Genomic DNA, 20,909 nt, shown 5'->3' on the forward strand with positions numbered 1-20,909 from the left:
CAACTCAAGTATCTATCAAAAGAGGAATGGTTAAATAAAATGGCGTGTGTACATGTTGTGGCACATTATTATAAAAAGCAATGAGTTCAGAGATATGCAAGAACATGGATGAACCTCAGAACATCATGTTTAATGAAATACACCAAGCACAAAAGGACAAATATTGTATGATCTCATCAATAAGAAGTAATTAGAATAATAAAGTTCATAGGCTCAGAAACTAGAATGCAGGTTATCGGGACCTAGGATGGGAATAAGAAATGGGGGGTGGGGGAGGAGGTTAATGCTTAATTGGTATAGAATTTCTGTTTGTGGCAATGGACAAGTTCTAGTTATGGATGGTGGTGATGTTAGCACAAAATATGAATGTAATTAATACCAATGAATTAAGTATTAGAATGTGGTTAAAAGGAGAAATTTAAGTTACATATTACATATACATATTACTATAATAAAATTTTTTAAACCATAGGAATGTACAACACATGAAGTGAACCCTAGTGGAAACAATGAACTATATAAAATTATAATAATATTCTTTCATCCATTGTAAAAAATGTTCCATATTAATGCAAAGTGTTAACAATAGGGAAAACTCTGTGTAAGGGGGAGTATATGGGAACACTGTATTTTCTGCATGATTGTTCTGTAACCCTACAATTTCTCTAAAAAATTTTTTAGAAAAAGAAGGAAGGAAAGGAAAGCAATGACAAGGGAACAGAAGGGAAGGGAAGGAACCACCCCTACTTGGATTAGAGCAAAAGTACCTTGTGGCTAGCAGCCTGTCATCTCTTAGTTTCTCCCTGTCCTATAATATTCTCCATCTGCCATGCATCCATTGGCTATACTGTATAGTCATAATTCCTAAATAAACAAATAGATGGATAGATAGGTAAATATAAAAATAAATAAAGGTCTTCACCACACTGATTGATTTGTAGGCATAGCTGCCTTTCAATGGATCTTCCCTATAGAAAAGTACTGGCTTGGATACCTCTAGTATATAATTAACTTTGAGGACCCAGCAGACACTGAAAAGACTGGATGGAACTTCCCGACATTTGACTTTTACCCAAAGAACCAATTTTCTTAGACCTAAAGGAATGTAAAGATATCAAGAGAGGCGGTGGGCTTGGCCCAGTGGTTAAGGTGTCCGTCTACCACATGGGAGGTCCGCGGTTCAAACCCCGGGCCTCCTTGACCCGTGTGGAGCTGGCCCATGTGCAGTGCTGATGCATGCAAAGAGTGCCCTGCCACGCAGGGGTGTCCCCGTGTAGGGGAGCCCCACGTGCAAGGAGTGCACCCCGTAAGGAGAGCTGCCCAGTGCGAAAGTGCAGCCTGCCCAGGAATGGCGCAACACACATGCAGAGCTGACACAACAAGATGATGCAACAAAAAAGAAACACAGATTCCTGTGCCACTGACAACAAAAGAAGCGGACAAAGAAGCTGCAGCAAATAGACACAGAGAACAGACAACTGGGGTGGGCGGCGGGGGGGAGGGGGACAGAAATAAATAAATCTTAAAAAAAAAAAAAGATATCAGGAGACAGTGTCAGACCCCATGTCTCATCTTGTTTTGTCTGAGCTATGTCATTTTACTGTTACAGAAATCAATGGAAGTAGTAATGCCTTATTGGATCCCATGAAGGGAAGGATGGAGAAGAACATGCATTTTGCACCTACTATGCACTGGGCACTGTCTAGGTCTTCTATATATACAATCTCATCTAGTCCTCACATCTGCCCAAGGGAATGTAATTACCCCAAATACAGACTGTAAGATCAGCTTAAACAAAATGAATTAACTCATACATATTTGTAAATCAGAACATCCTGGCTCTCTTCAGTTGACCAAAAACATAGAAATCCAGATTTCAAAAACTATATATAGATTTTTCCTCTTCCTTGTTAAAAAACAAGCATACTCTCAAACAACACTCCATGATAGAAGCCACAAAATGCAGAGACGGCTGGACTGCATTAGAAAGATTACGTCAGCCTCCAAGGGTCAGCATTGATAGGAAAACTTCATTGTCCTGTCACCATCATCTCTGATGCCCTCCCACATGTCAAAAAGAAAATAACCAGGCAAGCGCTGGGGGCAGTTTCTAGGATGCTGTTTGAGAACCATTTCCCTCTTACCCTGTTTACAATTTATACTCCACATCCAGGACACGGAAGTTCTAAAGATCCATAGGACATTGTTTAACATAAAAAATAAAGAGAAGGCACACAAGCATTAGAATTTCAGTACAAACCCAAGCAAAATCAATCATTTTCAAAGTATCAGTATTTGCTGTCAATGTGACTTACAACAACAACAAAAATTGTAATGTTCACAAACAGAAGCAAACCTCTTCTATATCCAAGAACCCCACAAAATGATTCTACCCAAGTATCTTCCCACAAGAAATGGAGATATTTACTATCTTCTTTTCATTTTTTCTAATACGCATTTGAGTCACAAAATCAATTCAATTTGATTCTGTATAGCAAAATTAAAAATCAGTTTACAAAGGGAAATAAGCTGTTATCAATGATTTTTTATCAGACTATGGGCAAATTTTTCCATTTCAAAAAGAATATTTATAAAAGTCATTATGTGGTTGGGCCATCTTAAAAGAAGCAGTACAGACAGCCAAGGGATCCTTGCTGACATGCATTTTAATGGCATCAGGGCCATCAGCATTTTTAATAATGTCTGAATTAGAAGACTGGGAGAAAGTCTAACATTTTTCTCTGGGGCTGCTCAAGTTTTAAGGTTACAAATTCAGCACCATACTAAGCACTACTAACTAGTGTGTCCATATGCCATGAACAGACACACTGAAAAGGAAAGCTTTTTATTATCTTTTTCATCTTTGAATCCAGGCAACAAGTAGTAGCCGAGCAGGGGCTTATTATCAGATGTGACCAAATCAGGGAAAGGCCATGCATCTGACGGCCCTCATTTTCATTGTATACAATGAAGCCATTTCAGCCATTTTTCAACTTCATCATACAGTGAAGAGCTTAAGGCAACTGGATCCTGGATCAAGATAAAGTCACCCCCACATCCTATGCAAAGATGAAAATTAATTGAATTCAAACTTCCCAGAGCTGTGCCTTCATGGCCCAAAGGTCACAGCAGCTGAAATGGGCCATGATGATGGCAGAGGGGTACCCACTGAACATGGAACCCTTCCATACCAAAATTATACAAGAGAACTGTGCACACAGGCTAATCAGTGAAGGACCCAGCAGGTAGCAAGAACAACACAGCCCCTTTCTCCTATTTTCTATCAGTCTCTGCTTTGCTGCCCATATCCCCTTCTTAGAGAAACAGACCTACCCATAACCTTGTACTCTGTGCCCCACACTAACTCCCCCAAAGAGGGAAATGGATAACCCTGCACCAAATTGAATGATTTCATCATCTCTGGTCTCAGCAATCTTAAATCGAGGCACGTGAACTAAATCAACTGATATTCTACTATATAACTATCGTGACTAGTAATAGAAGAAATTTTATCATTGACATGGAGAAAGTGGTCACAGTAGTTACTGAGGGCAGGGAGAAGGAAGAAGAGATATGATGACAGGGCATTTTGGGGACTTGGAGTTGTCCTAAATGATATTGCAGGGTCAGATGCTGGACATTATATCCTTCCATAACCCACTGAATGTACTGGGGGAGAGTGTGAACTACGGGGTAAACCATTATCCACGTGGTGCAGCAGTGCTCCAAAATGTGTTCGCTGAGTGCGATGAGTGTGCCACAATGATGGGGGAGGTTGTTGAGGTAGGAGGAGTGGGGTGGGGGAGTGTGGGGTATACCCGAACCTCTTACGCTTTTTATAATGTAACCTTTTTTGTGATGTATGTATCTTCAAAAAAATACAGTTTATAAGAATGATGGGGGTGGGGGGGTGAGGAGTGGGTTATATGGGAACCTCTGATGTTTTTTTAATGTAACGTTCTATGTAAGCTATTAACTTTAATTTTTAAAAAGTGTTTAAAAAAATAAAAACAAAAAAAGAAAGTCTAGTAGACCCAGGGATGGAGGGCACTTTTGGGGGTTGCCCATGATAATCAATATGCAAATAAAGCAGAGGAAACTGATCTACAGAAAGAGATTCAAACATATGAGAGAAGATATATATAATAGGAAAATTAAAGATTTCATAAAAATAATATGTATTCTAAATTCTAAATTGCATGAACAAGATTGGGAAGTTAGGTGGCATTGGGGAAAAGTGTAGTTCATTAAATATCTTGTTTTACAAAGAAATCAAACTATCTTTTTTCTTAACTTTGACAATCATAGAAACATAGATTGAAGAATATTTTGAAAGTATTAAGGGTAGCACTATGATAATTAGAAATAACATATATTCTTTCTAAATAACTGAAGATAATAATATCTTATAAAACATAGTATATAAACCATTAAAAAGGTTAAAACTATTAATGACAGAACAAACCTCAAGGTGAAGTGTTCAATCATTTTTTCTATATGACATACAAAAGACTTTTCTACCAATGATAGTACAGAAAGTTTGAAATGGAAGAGTAGCAAAGACAAAAACACATTAGATAAACACAAACAAAATTATAAGGTCAAAATAATTTCAAAAAAATTAAAATCATGGCAAAAAGATTTAATGGGACAAATAAAATCATTATATATTTACAAATAGGATAACTCACAATGAAAATACAATGTTAAGCATTTGTACATAATTAAAAAGCACCAAAGCACACAAAGAAAAATTGTTGGAAATATAAAGTGATAGAAAAGCTATTTGCAATGAAATTTTAATCATTTCTTTCAGCTTCTGTGATGCCAAATGGGTAAAAATAAATTTAAAAGTAGAGAAATTTAATTATAAGTTGAATATACATACACCAAGCTTTATAACCCTACAGCTCTTTTTCTCTCAAACAAAACATTCACAAAAACTGGATGAATGAGAAAACTGATTATAAAAATGTGCAGTGCACTTTCTTTAATTAACTACAAAAATAGTCTAGTAGTTATTTTTTAAAAGAAGACATTTTAAACAGACCAAATCATTTGAAACTTACATTCTCATATGTATGAATGATTTCCCAAAAAAACCCACAAATCTCAAATCTACTCTTACAGATTCTATAGAGTAAGGAACCTTTTGAGATGCAGTAGAAGCTGCCCTGAAAGATAAACTCATAGCCTTAAATTGTTACTAGTATTAAATAAAAATTTTAAATATGAAAACTCAAGTAGTTGGAAAGAGAACAACAAACAATTCAAGATAACAACATGAAGTAATGGATTAGAAAGCAGAACAACAGTAAATTCAACACATCAACTTAAAACCTTAGAAAATACAAGCATCTCACACTATATTTAACAGTACCTACAAGTAGTTCCATTTAAATCTGTTGTACAATAAGGATGCTCCCAATCACCTTATTGCTTGACAATTATCTACGAATTCTTCCCAATAAAATAGAAGAGGAAATAACAATTAGAGACAAAATTGTTGAGAAAGGAAGAGAAAATTAACATTACTTGAAGAATATGGTTATCAATCTATAAGCTAAAAAAATCATTCAATAATTTAGAATAATTAATAAGGGGGGTAAATATTGTGGTAGATTGAGAAGATATAGCCCTCCCAAAAATCCTAAATTTATCATTATCCAGTTTGAAAGTAAACGTGACAAAGACCTAATCATAATAGTATAAAAATTACATAAAACCACACAGGTATACACAAAACCGTAACAAGAAAGATGATCCTATAAGAAGAAAAGCACAAAACTTCATTAATAGCTGCAGAGGAAGTTTGAAAAGATGAAGAGTGAATTGAAATGGAACTCTGAAAAATATAAAGATAGCAATTTTTCCACAATAATTTATGAATTTAATTCAATAATATTCAAAACATATATTTGTTGTATTATATGCTTATTATTGAAATATAACAAAATACTTCCAAAGATTATCTAGAAGAATAAAAAGGTAAGAATTCCTGGAACTCTCTTTCAAAAGAAGAATAATAACTTTCTCTATCAGATATTAAAAGTATGACAAAGCAATCATTATGAAAAATGTGTGAATAAATAAGAATTGATAACCAGATCAATGGAAAAGATTAGGTACATTAAAACAGATAGGAACTATCACAACCCTGGAGAAAGCATGGATTATCTAACAGAGAGTGGTAGGAGAATTGGTTTTAAAATGAAAAATTAGTAGACAATTGGCTTATACTATAGAGCAAATTCCAGAGGTATTAAAAAATTGGATGTAAAGACCATAAAATAAATGGGAAAAAAACTATTTAGATATTCAAGAGTTTACCCAAGTTTAAATAAGAAATCATACAAGAATGATAGTATGCAATTTCTTTTTAATTTTCATGTATTTAAAAATTTCTACACATGAAAAAAATTTTAATTAATTAAATTTTACAGAAAGTTATGACAGTGACTAATATTTGTTATATAGAGAGAGCTCTTCCAAATCTATGCAAAGATAATCATATTCTGGGCCATAATAATCTTGATAAATCTAAAAGGAAATAAATCATACAACATATCAACATATATTCTCTAATTACAATGGAATTAAACTGACAATAACAGAAAAATCGCTAGAAAAATCTTCAAATATATGAAAACCAAATAACACACTTCTAAAGCACATATGCATCAAAAAAGAAATCAAAAGGGATCTAAGTGAAAATGAAAACACAACCTATCAAATTTTGCAGATGTCACTTGCGAGGAAATTTAGGGCACTCAAAACCTGTATTAGATATGAAAAAAAGTCTCAAATCAAAGACCTCAGCTTTCACTTTAAGAAAATAGAAAAAAAATTTAAACCCCAAATAAGCGGAAGAAAGGAAATAATAAAAATCAGAGCAGAGGGGAGCAGTGTAGCTCAGTGGTTGAGGGCCTACTTTGCATGTACAAGGTCCTGGGTTCAATACCTGGGACCTCCTAAAACAAAAAGTGAATTAAAAAATCAGAGCAGAAATTAATGAAATAGAAAACAGAAAAACAATAGGAAAAAAATCAATGAAACCAAAAGCAGAAAAATCTATAAAATTAATAAATCATGTGCAGGACTGACCAAGAAAGACAGAAGACTCAAAAGCAGTGCCATCATTATAGATTCTACAGGTATTGAAAAAATAAGGCAATATTATTAAAACCTTTTACCAAAAAAATGATTACCTAGAAGGAATGGAGAGATTTCTTGAAAGAATAACTGCTAGAACTTGTGCAAGATAAAATAAGTATTTGGATGGTTTTGTATCTTTTAAATAAATTAAATGTGGTATTAAAATCTTCACATAAAGCAACTCCAGGCCAAATGAATTCACTGTTAAATTCTACCAAATACATAAGGCAGAAATAATACTGATTCTATAAAAACTCTTTCAGAAAATTGAAGAGGAAAGAATACTCCTCATCTCATTCTATGAGGCCAACATTACCCTGTTACAAATATTTTTAAAAGGCAACAAAAGGCAAGAAAACTACACACCAATAGCTCTCATGCACATTGGTACAAAAATTCTAGACAAGACTTTAGCCAATGGACCTATCAATACATTAAAAAATTTATGATCAAGTAGAGTTTATCTCAGGAATGCAAGGTTGGTTTAACATTCAAAAAATCAATCAGTGTAATTCATGTTATTGACAAATGAGAAAAGAAAGTCTTATGCTCAATTTAATGATACAAAAAACACTTACCTGACAAACCTGACAATATTCAACATCCATCATGATAAAAATAAAAATTCTGAACAAAAAAGCTGCTAAAAAAAGAAAAAAATATTCCCAAATAATCAAAATGTAATAATGTTTTTAAAAATCAATACACATCTTCAAACAATATATAATTCTGGGAGTAGAAATACATAAATATAATATAGACATATCTTACCCACATACATATACACACAAATGTATTGGACAGGCATGTCAAAAAATATTAACAGTGGTTATATCTGGGTGGTGTGATAAGGTTGATTTTTACTCTTTCCTCTATCTTCTAAACTTTCTAAAATTAGCATAGATAATTAATTTGAACATCATAAAATTGGTATTTGAAAATATCTGAGTATAATAATTTCATGTTGTGATTATTTTGAGTGGGCTGTGGTGGGACTAGAAATACTTCAAGCCAATCAATAATAGCTAATGAGAACTGACAATGCAAACACTGTTCTAACCACTTCCCATGTATTAGCTCATGTATCTCCAAATGAACCAATATTCCCACATTATAGTGGAGGACAAGATACAAAGTAATTAAAAATATTTTCCCATAGAAGAAAACACAGGTAAATTTGTCACTGATCTCAAGATGGGGAAGACTTCCCATGCATGAAAACAAAACCAAAATATATTATGAACAAAGGCTTCTTGTGAAATCCCTCTGAAAAGTTAAGTGTCTTATCGGTTATCTTCTAGTACATCTTATGCTACACTTGCTGAAGATACTGTGATGGTTGGTTAAGAAAAATTTCTGGGTTCAAACTTGGAGTGCTACATTTTAGCTCTGCAATAGACTAAGTATATGTTAAGTGAGTGATTTCGTTTTCTGGGCTCTTCAAGCAAATACCACACAATGGTTTGGCTTAAACAATGGGAATTTATTTGCTCATGGTTTTGAGGCTAAAAGAAGTCCAAATCAAGTAGTCAGCAAGGCTTTCTTCCCTAGGACTGGCATTTTGGGGTTGGCTGCCAGTGATCCTTGGTCCACAACTAGTCACGTGGTAATGCATATGATGCCGTCTCCTGGTCTCTCCCTTTTCTTCCAGGTTCTGTTGATGTTCAGCTTCTTGTTTTGTGACTTTCTCTTTCTCTGTCTGAATTTCATTCCACTTAGAAAGGACTCCAGTAATAGGATTAAGACCCATCCTGATTGAGGTGGATCATACCTTAACTGAAGTAACCTCATTAAAATGTCCCACTTAAAGTGGATTCACACCCACAGGAATGAATTAGATTTAAAAAGATGTTTTTCTGAGGTACATAGAGCTTCTAACCACCACAATAAGGTGACACATGCAAAAAGCTGAGCTGAGTTAATGACATTATTAAACGATCAAAAATGTGACCCCTAATTATATTGCTTCTTTCTAATTTTTAAAATATTGACATATCATAGCTCACCAGATGTAGCTGATAGCCACTGCTTTCATGTAACAATTCGCAAATATGTAGGTTGGCAAAATAGTGTAATAACAGTCTTCTGCTATTAATACCTTGTGAAATAACAAATTAATTTCTCCCTAAAAAGTGTAATCTATGAGCAGATGGATCATTGTAAACATTTCAATATCATTTGAAGTTTTCACATATAACCTGTTACAATGTATGTTTCTATAAGCCAAATTTAGCTCATTTGCATTTGATAAATAACAAATTATGGGGAAACGGATGTGGCTCAACTAATTGGGCTCCGGTCTACCATATAAGAGGTGCAGGGTTCAATGCCCAGGGCTTCCTGGTGAAAGCAAGCTGGCCCACATGGCAAGCTGGCCCACGTGGAGTGCCGACCCATGCGGGAATGCAGCCCCATGCAGGAGAGCCGCCCTGCATGGGAGGCCACCTCACATGGGAAAAGCCACCCTGCGCAGGAGTGCTGGCCAACACGGAGAGCTGGCACAGCAAGATGACACAATAAGAGACACAGAGGAGAGAAAATAAGAAGACTAGCAGAACAGGGGAGTTGAGGTGGTGCAAGAGAGCAATTGCCTCTCTCCCACTGTGGAAGGTCCCAGGATCGGTTCCTGGAGATGCCTAATGAAAATACAAGCAGACACAGAAGAACACACAGTGAATGGACACAGAGAGCAGACAATGGGGGTGAGGGGAATAAATTTTAAAAAATAAATAAAAACAAAAAAGAAATAATGTCAATACAGTGCAATAGTTTGAAAATCACATTTTCCATATTTAATTTTTTCCAGTTGTTAATGCTTGAAAACCAGTAAAGCAGATGAAGCAAATTGCTATAATACAACTAAACTCAAAAAGGTGCTGTAGCAGTTTGATATTATTGATGAATTCCAAAAAGAAATATTGGATCATGTTTGTAAACTGATCTTTTCCTCTGGGCAAATTAGATTATATTGGATTCATAGGTTTACTTGATTAAGCAATTATGTAAACCTCTTGTGCCAGAAGGGCATTGAGTCCCCATCCTTTGGTGGGTGGGTACTCACAGATAAAAAAGACATGGCAAAAAACAGAATTGGGGGCTTTTGATGTTGGAGTTTTGATGATGGGGTTTGATACTGAAGCCTTAAACTGGAGCCCTTGGAAGAGAGGAACCCAGGAAGTCTGAACCCTCACAGACATTGGCAACCATCTTCCTCCAAAACGTGAAAATAGACTTTGGTGAGGAAAGTAACTTACGCTTTATGGCCTGGTATCTGTAAGCTCCTACCCCAAATAAATACCCTTTATAAAAACCAACCAATTTCTGGTATTTTACATCAGTGCTCCTTCAGCTGACTAATATAGGTGCAGAGGAATAAAGTTGTACAAGATGATCAGTCACCATCAAGTTCTTCTTGATCCATTTGTCTATGGGCTCTGCCCAGTAAAGCAAATTGTGCAAATCTTCATTCATTTGCCCTTACCTTAAAACCTTCCTTACATTTTCTTACATTAACCTACCTTAAGAGAAAGAACTATATTTACTACTATAGTCATTATTTATTAGGAATGCAACATGTCTTTTTGTCAATACTTTTGTTAGGATTGTTACTAGTTTTCTTAGCATTTCAAAGTTGCATGTTATGAGTAATCAGCCCCAACTTTACCATTCCAAATTTTGTACATGATATTTCAGAATATGGGGTTCCTAAGAAACCCATAAATCATATAATAGCAGAAATGGCTATTTCTGAACTAGTCGCAACCCTTTCCTTCTCTCCCCTTCTCCATGTTCCTTAGAATTCCCCACCAGATCCAGTTTTAAATACAATCAGTCTCAGATTCTATCAGATTAATTTGTAAAGAGATAGCTCTTAGAGGTCTTCTAATATCTATTAACTTCCAAGGGAGATAGTAGGGCATATTTGATATTAAAAGTGGCAAATGGCAAAGCAAAGCAATATTCAATGGCGTCTCTCCCAATGATCAGCCAGGTATCAAGCAAAGGACTTCAGGTCTCATACACAAGGACTATTACTAGAAAAGACTTTCTTTTAAACATTTAAAAGAGGAAGCTGTGGAACTTTAAGACTCGGGATACTATCAAAGGGTTATTATTTAGGTTATTCCATTTGACATTGGTCTCGAGTAATAAGGAACTCATGCTTCAAGGCCACACAGCATTTCTTGAGTAAGCACTAGTTCATGACCTTCAGGCATAATACATTGCGTCAAAGAAGAGTGGTTTAGGTTTAATGTAATGTACAAGTCCAGACTCAGACACAGTAGCTACTTAACTTCCTATGGAATCTTAAGACATAGGATGTTGCTTTCAGTAATCAACAAAGTAAGCTTATCAGTGCTTCCTTTTCGTAGAAGAAAAGCATGCTAAAGATCAAGAATGGTATAAGCCTTCTTATGGAATTTGATTGTGACCAATAAATGGTCAGTCAAAAAGAATTACTTAAGCAAGGATTTCTATGAAGATCAAATCAATACTTAAGGTGTTTAAACAATGCTTGTACATAGTCAAGTTCAATACACATTAGCTATTGTTATTTTCTTAAAGGCCAATTGGTCTTATTCCAGAAACAGGGATATATGTGTTTATGAAAGATAAACAGAATCAAAAGAGTTAAGGCTATGAAAAGAAATAAAATAAAACAGAGTTACCATGGCTAAGAGATTTAAAACAAATCTGGAGACCATACAAGATTACTTTTATGCAAATCTCAACCAGATATCACAAAGTGCCTAAATGTTCAAAGCCTCAAGCAACAATGTTCCTGAAAACGCTAAGGACACATGGACATCATAAATAAATCACAGGATAAAGAACTCAGTAGATTATCTCATTTAAAGGACATTTGGAACACCCCCAATACCCACCAATCACAAACAACTTATAGTTTCTTCTTTTTCTTTAAAATCGCTTGCCTGGAAACACCAAGATGGGACACAGTTTGGGTTGCTAACTGAATCTGTGCTCCCTGAATTGCAATTCTAAGACCCTAAATAAATGCCTTTCTTGCCTTGTAGCTCAGTTTATTTCTCAGTCAACTAGACAAATATATACTAATCTCACTAAGGTCATTACCTAATTTCCCTCACCTTGCACCATATACCTTTAATTTAGTCTTGACTCTTATTTACAGGTAAAGAACCACAAGGTGCTATCTTTTAATCATAGCAAACCTATGCAAAATTTTTGGTCCACGAGATACTCCAAATTTTTCTCAAAGCATACATGTTACCGTAAAGGCACAAACAAAAGTTTCGCACACTGAGAAATTCAGGGAGTTTACCTTCCAGAGGAGCTGGACCAATAGACCAGAGTTAATCAGGAGAACCAAATACTGCTCCTTTTGTTCCACAGAGTTCCATAGAATAAAAAAGGGGGAAAGGGTGGCAAGTACAAAAGCAAAGAGGCACCAGTGTGTGAGTGTGGCTGTGTTTTATTAATCCATGTGATTAATCCAGCATGGTAAGGAAGATTCTTTACAGAATCAAAACTTCTGTGATTTTGATCCGCATGGATTAGGGAAACACTGTTTCATTCACTTTGCCAGTGCCTTCTTTGCTTTGTGCTTGGGTTTTCTTTTTCGGAGTTCTACAGGAACAAAGGAAAAGAAGCATTTGTATGGACTAACAGCATAGGGATTTTGACAAATGTCCTTCTCCTCCTTCCCTTCTGGGAGATGCTTCCTGAATTTCCCAAGAACTGAGTCCTGGGTTTATATGTGCATTGCTTTCCCCCCAAAGCCAAACAACTATAAAGTGCTTCCCACATGTAGATTTCTCATGGTTTTCACTAATGGGCAGGAGAGTAGCAAATGCCATCCCAAGCTTTTTGCAAGAAAGTGGCAATAATGGTATTGAAGTCATCAAGTTTCCAGTGAAACCCACCATTTTTTTCACAAGGGTAAGTAATCCAGCAAGGAGTGCTGTCAGAATCCAAGAGTTTTCTCACAAGCTTTAGTATGAGGAACAGAAATGCCAAAGAAAAGCAAAACGCTTCAGGGAAACTGAGATGGAATTTTCCTGGAAAGGGATGGGCTTCATTTGCTTTCATTTCACTATAATGGATTCTGAAACCTGGGGTGAAGTACTTCTGGACTAATTAAGACAGTTAAGCCAGTTATCTTCTGGTATTCTACTTGCAAAGAACAAAAATGAGTCTTCTCCAGGAGACCTCAGTAGACTATAAAACTGGGGGTGGGGGTGGGGGTGGGGATAGGTGGGGGCTAGTGTGGACGGTTCTCTACTCTTCCTAAGACTTCTCAAAGGAGAGGTGGGCTTGAAGCTGTGAAAAGTGTCAGTGGACTAGTGGTGTGGGATAGTAACCACAGAAATCTTTCCAAAGCACATTTAGGGGCATGGGAACCCCTTGACTTTTAGTTTTGGAAGAGAGAATGGTGGCTTCCAAGGGAAATTGAGCTAGTCTCTCTTCCATTCCTGCTCTCCCATCTCCCCTTTTTCTTAGGCTATAATTCCTTATCCTAAGGGAACAATTGAGGCCAGTAGCAGAAAGACCTCCCAGGTGGCAGTCTGATGTCACCTAGCTGATATCAGTCAATGTGGTTCATAGGAAAGCTGAAAGCTTCTGAGTCTGTTAGAAGTAATTTTACAACTCCCCTTAACCATGTAAGACTACATCCGTTCTTCACTTACGGTTGCCCACAGTACCTAGCACCAGTGCTTGTCACAGAGTCAGCATTTAATAAATATTGGTTGAATGTATCAAATCACTTCATTATCAGCCACCTCACCCTTTAGGTAAATTTCTAACCTCCCCATCAGATTACAAGAAAAATCGCCCTGTTGTATTTATCTGCGTGCCACCAACAAATAGCAGAACACCATGAACATAAAGGCTGTAATAAATGTTGGTTGAATCAGTGGTATAATCTGCATATGTGCAGTCTTGTTGTTTGTCATATTGGTCTCTGGAGAACATGGTTTGTGTGTATGTGCATGTATGTGTGTGTGCGTGTGTGTGTGTGAGCACACATGCATTCTCGCCTGCATCCACAGCTGTATTGCTATGTGTTTCTTGCTCTAAAAGGAACAGCACTAACATACATGATAAGTGGGGAAGCCACAAATTTTGGATGACCGTAGAAAGCCCCCACCACCACCTGGGGAAAAACTCATTTCTACAACATTCTACTGACTGCCTGTGGCAGTTTGAGATTATTTTTGAATCCCAAAAAGAGAAAGTTTATTTGTAATCTAATCTATTTATCAAGGTATGATAGCCTTTGATTGCATTAAATTCAGCTGAGGGAACTTTAATTAGACTACCTGTTAAGATTGCTGTAAGGCAGGGGTTGTTAACAAGGGGTCCATGAGCTTGAATTGAAATCTAAAAAAACCATTATTCTGGCAGGGACACGTTGGTGCTGATGTTTTATTAAATAATATATATAGTATAGTGTGGATTTAGTAAGGGGTCCATGGTTTTTACCTGACTAGCAAAGGGGTCTGTGGAACCAAAAAGTTTAGGAACCCCTGCTGTGGGGCTTTTTATTGGACAGTCAGTAAGGCATGACTCACGTTGAGTCCCCTCTCCCTTGCTGGGTCTGATATAGATGAATTCACACAGACAGACACAAGAAGAGAGAGCTCTGTCATTTTTTGATCCTGCCTTGTGATGAAAATGAGAAGGCTCAAAGAGCTGAGGCCCCGGGGAGAGATAAGCCATTTGCCTGATAGCTTACACTGAAATTGGGAAGAGACAGGAAGCCAAGACTGATATAGGTAGCCCTAAGAGACAAGCCCTATGCCAGCTTGCAGCTGAAATCGGGAAGAAAGCAGAGCAGCTGGGCCTGAGAGAACAGGGAAGGAGACACCAGGCAGAGATCACCTGCCATCTTGCTTGAACACATGGCAGCTGACTTTAGTAAGAAAACACCTCTTATAGTGCCTTCATTTGGACTTTTCACAGTCTTGGAACTGTAACCTTTTACCCCAAAAAATCCCCATTATAAAATCCAACAGATTTCTGGTACTTTGCATCAGCAGCCCTTTGGCAAGCTAAGACACTGCCCATCCAAGTTCTTATTGGTTTATTGAAGAACGTTTAAAAGCAGTGGATAGCAGATCACCCAGTCTCCTCCTCCCTTTACTTAATAGAGAAGGAGACTGACTCGGAGAGGTTAAACAGCTAGCATTATTCACACAGAGATAGGGTTGGAACACATGTAGTCTCTACCTCCTCTTCACTCCTCAAGTCTCAGAAGCCTGATTTAAGCTCTATGATGCCACAAAAACTGTTCTTGCCAATGTTACCATTATATACTTGTTGTTATATCAAATGAGCATTCTTATCATGTTTCATATTTCACTTTCCTTAGTATTTCATGCTAACGAGCCTTTCCCTTCTCTTAAAACCAGTGACCTCCTGTGACTGTTGTAACAAATAATGGTTAATGTTTATTGGACATTTACTATGTGCCAGGCAATGTTCCAAGACCATTAAATAAATTGTGACATATAACCCTAGGAATTACAAATATTACTATTGCCACTTTAACCTAGGAAAACTAAAGTGCAGCGAGGTTAAGCATACACAAGACTGCTCAATTAGTTAATGGCTAATTTGGCATTCAAACTCAAAAAAGTTTACTGTCAGATTGGATTTTCCTAACCACCATGCTTCTTGGTAGCTCCTGATTCTTTCCCACATCTCTAGTCCATAGCTTTCTCAGGTTCTCTCCCTTTCATTTCTCCACACCCATAAGTATTATTCCTTTGAGTTCCATTCTCAGCCCTCGTCTCTTCTCCCCATCTTGAGAATTTCATCCACTCCCAAGACTTCATTTTCACATATAAGAAGATAATTTCATATTTTTTCTCCATCTCAGACCTTTATTCTAAGTCACACACAAATATAACATCTATAAACTTGCCCATTTGAATGTCTGTGTCTGTTCAGCTGTTAAGAGATATCTCTGTTAGAATGGTCTCTTTGCTACCTTGCTATCCAGATGATAAGAAATTAGATTTAGATTTCTAATATTCCATTTTCCTTCTCTTTGTGCCACTTGGATTTGGTTTATTTAAAGCAAAAATAGCAATCTAATATCTATCTGTTATTTTGAATAAATGAATATTTTTTGCTTTTAACTGAAGTGTTAGGTATGTTACGAGAAGAATATTCCACCTGTCTGATGAAGGCACGATCCAAGCAGGACAGTTGGGATTCCATCCACTTCTTCTTTGACCATTGCAGTCACCCTGAGTCTGGCTTGTGGCCTCATCATCATAGCTAGGATGCTCCACTAGTGAGGTGACATGAAGCCAACCTTGACCAAAATCTCCAATAAGTTTCTGTTGTGGATCAGTTTCAGTCCCTTTTGTTGTCCAGTTTGGCTAGGTATTATATTTGTTCCACCATTCATTTGCAAGTAAAACCAAGTGAATAAAGTCAGTTATGGGGTAAACTCAGGCAGCAGTAAGTCTGAGAATGGTTACCACCCCTGAAACTCTTCATGGTTATGTTTTTGCTGCAGAGTAAACCATTCCAAAACTTTCTGGCTTACAAATGTATTATTTCCTACGGTTCTGTGGTTGACTTGGCAGTTCTGGTTGGAGGCAGCATGGCTCTGGCTGAAGAGTTTAGGATGACCACACTCACATGTCTGACAAAGAGGAGACTGTTTAGTTTAGAGAGAGCATCACTCACATGTATGCTTGTCATCTGGGATTACAAGCCTATATATTTCTCATCACTCAATAAGATAGCATGGGCTCCTTTGTAGAATGAGAGGATTCATAGCAATGAGAGAAAATAATGTGCAAGTACTTTTCAATTCTTTATTCATGTCATAGTTCCTAATGTCCCATTGGCCAAAATGGGTCATATGCCCAACCCCAGATTCAAGGGGTGGAGAACGAAACTTATGTTCTTGGTGGGGGGAATAGGAAAGCATGTCTCACTGTGCTATACATTGTAGAGTACAGTGAGTGATTGTCACCATGTTTTGTAATTTTGTGGCATTTTGTCTAGTTAAATTCTAAACAGAATAGAAACTGAAGAAGTCCCAGGGATGTGAGATTTCAAGAATTAGTCAAAAAATAGTGGGTAAAGAGGCATCATTTGGGAGGAGTCATTCCAGTGATGAAAGCTATTAATCCAGACTGATCAAATAGCCACCTCCAAAAGTCCCCAGTCTATGACTGAGCCCAGAGGGGAAAGGAGATTATATCATACTCTCTATTTTCCTTTCTAAAACTGATCCTCACACAAAATCCCCACCCCAGTAAATGGCAGTATTATCGCCCAATTTGTTCAAGCAAAAAAATTAGAATTCCAACTTGATGTATACCTCTATCCTACCTGCATAGGCTAACCATCAACAAGTCTTACCGGTTTTATTCATCTGCAAATTGTTTCTAACCCCTGCCCACTAATTTCCGTCTTCATTGCAATTACCAATACGCAGTTTGCCTTCATCTTTCACTTGGGCTTTTGCTGTAGTCTATTAATTAGTCTCACAGTTTCCTGACAACAGTGTGACCATTTTACGAAGTGAATCAGAAGATGGCAAATTTCCACCAAAAATCTTCAAATGTCTTTAATTTTGTTTAGGATAAAATCCAAAAGCTCTCACTGTGATTTAAAAGATTCTTCAGAATCTGGACCCACTTGCCTCTTAACTTCAGTTCATATCACTCTCCTCTTTATTGACAATATGCTGGCCCCTCTGGTTTCCTTTCTCTTTTCTGAACACAACAAATACATATATCTCAGGCTGAATGTTAACCCCTTAGGGAGGTCTTCCCCAACCACTGTATCTTAAATAGTCCCCAATCCCTTGACAACCGCTTAGTTACTCTCATTCATTAATCTGTTTCCTCTCCTTTACCTTTTTTTTGTTGTTGTTATTGTTGTTATTAAATAAGCCTTTTTAAAAGTCAAGTTTATTGAAGTATAATTTATAGAGCAAAATTCATACTCTTTACTGAGCAATTCTAACTTTTGACAAACACATACTGATCACTACCGTAATCACTATATAGAATATTTCCATCACCCAAAAACGTTTATCAAAGAATTATCCCACAACTGAAAACCCAAATGTCCTTCAAATTGTAAATATATAAACACACTGCTAAAGCCATACAACAGAATACCATTCAACAATAAAAAGAAATAAACCACCACTATGTACAATACCAAGGATGAAAAACTCAAATAATTTTTGCTAAGTGAAAGAGGTTAGACTTCAAAAATTGCAGACTGTGATTCAATTTATTTGATATCCTGGAAAAAGCAAAAGTATAGGGACATAAAACAGAGCAGTGTTGGTCAGAGGCTGGGGTTGAAGGGCGGGGGTGGCTTTGAAGGAATGTGATGCAACTCATCGACCTATTTTCTTCAGAGCTTTTATAACAATCTGCAATAATCTTGTTTATCTATTTGTTTACTTATTAATTGACTCCCTCCCCACAAAAGGCAGATTCTAAGAGGGCAGAAACTTGCCTTGTCCACTTCTGCGTTCCTGAACCTTGCATGATGCCAATCACTTCACAGATGGCAGGAAACCCTCCCTCAAATGGGTCTTCTCCCTGAGTGCTCATCTTTAATCCATGATCAAATCCTACTGATGTCACCTCCTAAATACCTCTCCTACCCATCCCCTTTCGTCCAACTTCAATGCCATGTTCATGCCCTTATAGTTCTCACTTAGTTTACTGAAACAGCCTTAAACAAAACTGTCCCCTAGTCACTGTTCTCAAACTCCTGATATATACAAATTGAATTACATTACTCCCTTGTTTTGGGGGGGGTGGGGGGGCAGGGAGTAATGGTTTCCCCTTGCTTAGCAACCAAACCTAGCTACGGCTCATCTCTGCTCACTGGTGCCTGACTCTGCCCCTCCATCCTACTGGCAGCTCTCAGGAGTTCTGCTTCTTGTCCACATATGGCTCCCAGAACCAAAATGCTGCTGTTCATCTGTTCCAAACACGAAGCCTACCTACTGCCAAGTGAGTCCTTCGTCTCTAGAGAATCCACTGCCTTTCTATTCCCACTCACATGCCCCGTGATCCAAGCATGCCCAACACTTGAGGGCCCCAAATTCAAGATAAAGTTCAAAATGACAAGGAAGTTAGAACTATTGGAGCAAGCTATCTAATTATAAGCCATGGCATTTCTCAATATTAGATCCATAATCTCAAATCTCAAGATCCTGATTGTTAAGGATTGAATCTAGTCCACGCAAAAGTATGTTCAATTCCTGAATCCTGGTCCTGTGGGTGTGAACTCATTTGTAAACAGGATCTTCAAAGATCCTATTAAGATGAAGACAAACTGAATCAGGGTAGGACTTATCCAATATGACTGGCTTCCTTATAAAAAAGGCAATTTAAACATGGTAGTAGGATGAGGAGGAGACAGACGGAGACAGATGACTATGCGATGGAAGCAGAGATTGAGTTATGGATTGACCAACAAGTCAGAATGCTACAGACTTCAGAGAAACCATGGCTTGCTCATACCTTGATGATGGACTTGTCACCTCCTAAACTGTGAGACAATAATTCCTGTTGTTTAAGCCAACCAGTCTGTGGTATTTGTTATAGCAGCCCTTGCAAATTAATTACTGGTATATTGAATCTTGAAGCCAAATATTTTTTCCGATAGTGATAGTTGCAATTACATTCTTTGTTCCTTTGTGCCTCCCTGTATTTTTTTTTTTTTCTCTTTTGGTACCAGGGCTGGGGATTGAACCCAGCACTCAACCACTGAGCCACATCAGCTCCCCTGAGTTGGTTTCTTTTTGTTTGCTTGTTGTTTTGTTTGTTTGTTTTTTAGGAAGTACCAGGGACCAAACCTGGGACCTACCATGAGGGAAGCAGTCACTCAACTGCTCAAGCCACATCCACTCCCCTTTCTCCAGTATTTTGATAAGAATTAAAAGGTTGGCATTTACTCTTACTGAATTGCATCAATTGGCTGGAATTAATCCTAAATTATTCTTTATATAAAACTAACAAAAGTAGTCTAGATGAAAACCCATTTTTAAAATGTGCTATCCAAGTTCTAAATGATGAAATCCATATTACTTTGGGGGGCCTTATTGAGGAATCACTAGTGTTCATCAAAGAAAGCTGGCTAAATAAATTAACAAACATCCTTTAAAAATATTATTCTGAGTGATGTTAGCACATTATTGGGAATGTAGATAATACTACTGAATCATATACTTGAATGTGGTTAAAAAGGGAACCCAAAACCCAAAGCCAACCAACCATAGTCCGCCAGCTGCTGTTTAAGCCAACTAATCATAGTCCACCAACTCCAGTTTAGATGGTATGCCTTTTCTTCCTCTTGGTGGAGCTTGCCTCTATTAACTGGATGTGATGCTGCCTGATTCTTGAATAGCTCAATAAAGCTGTGAGATCCTAAATTGCATGACAAGTTTTTCTTTTAACACCTGCTTCATCAATTCTGATATTTTTGTTTTCTCTTAGGTACTAAATTGGGCATATTGGTGAAATAGTCCTCAAAGTAGAATATGGGTTGTTCCAGGTCATCCTCATAGCGGTCCAAGATGACAGTTATTTATAATAAAGCTAACACAACAATAATACATCATGATATTCTCATGTTTGTATCGCATCAATTTATTTTGAAGAACCATCCCTCTAACTTTCTCTCTTTCTCTTTCTTTCTCACATGCAAATATTTTGTGTAATTTTAGTGCACCTGTCAATCAAGGAGTCTGCCTCCCCTGCCTCAGGGATAAC

The 20,909-nt window shown here is 37.1% G+C and overlaps 1 protein-coding gene across 1 annotated transcript in view; it reads right to left on the reverse strand.

Annotated features, from left to right (window-relative positions):
• The window catches only part of C12H12orf42 (chromosome 12 C12orf42 homolog), a 105,547-nt gene that overhangs the window by 71,092 nt on the left and 13,546 nt on the right, over window positions 1-20,909 (reverse strand).

This window comes from Dasypus novemcinctus, chromosome 12 (genome assembly GCF_030445035.2).
Source record: "Dasypus novemcinctus isolate mDasNov1 chromosome 12, mDasNov1.1.hap2, whole genome shotgun sequence".
NCBI classification, from domain to species: Eukaryota; Metazoa; Chordata; class Mammalia; order Cingulata; family Dasypodidae; genus Dasypus; species Dasypus novemcinctus.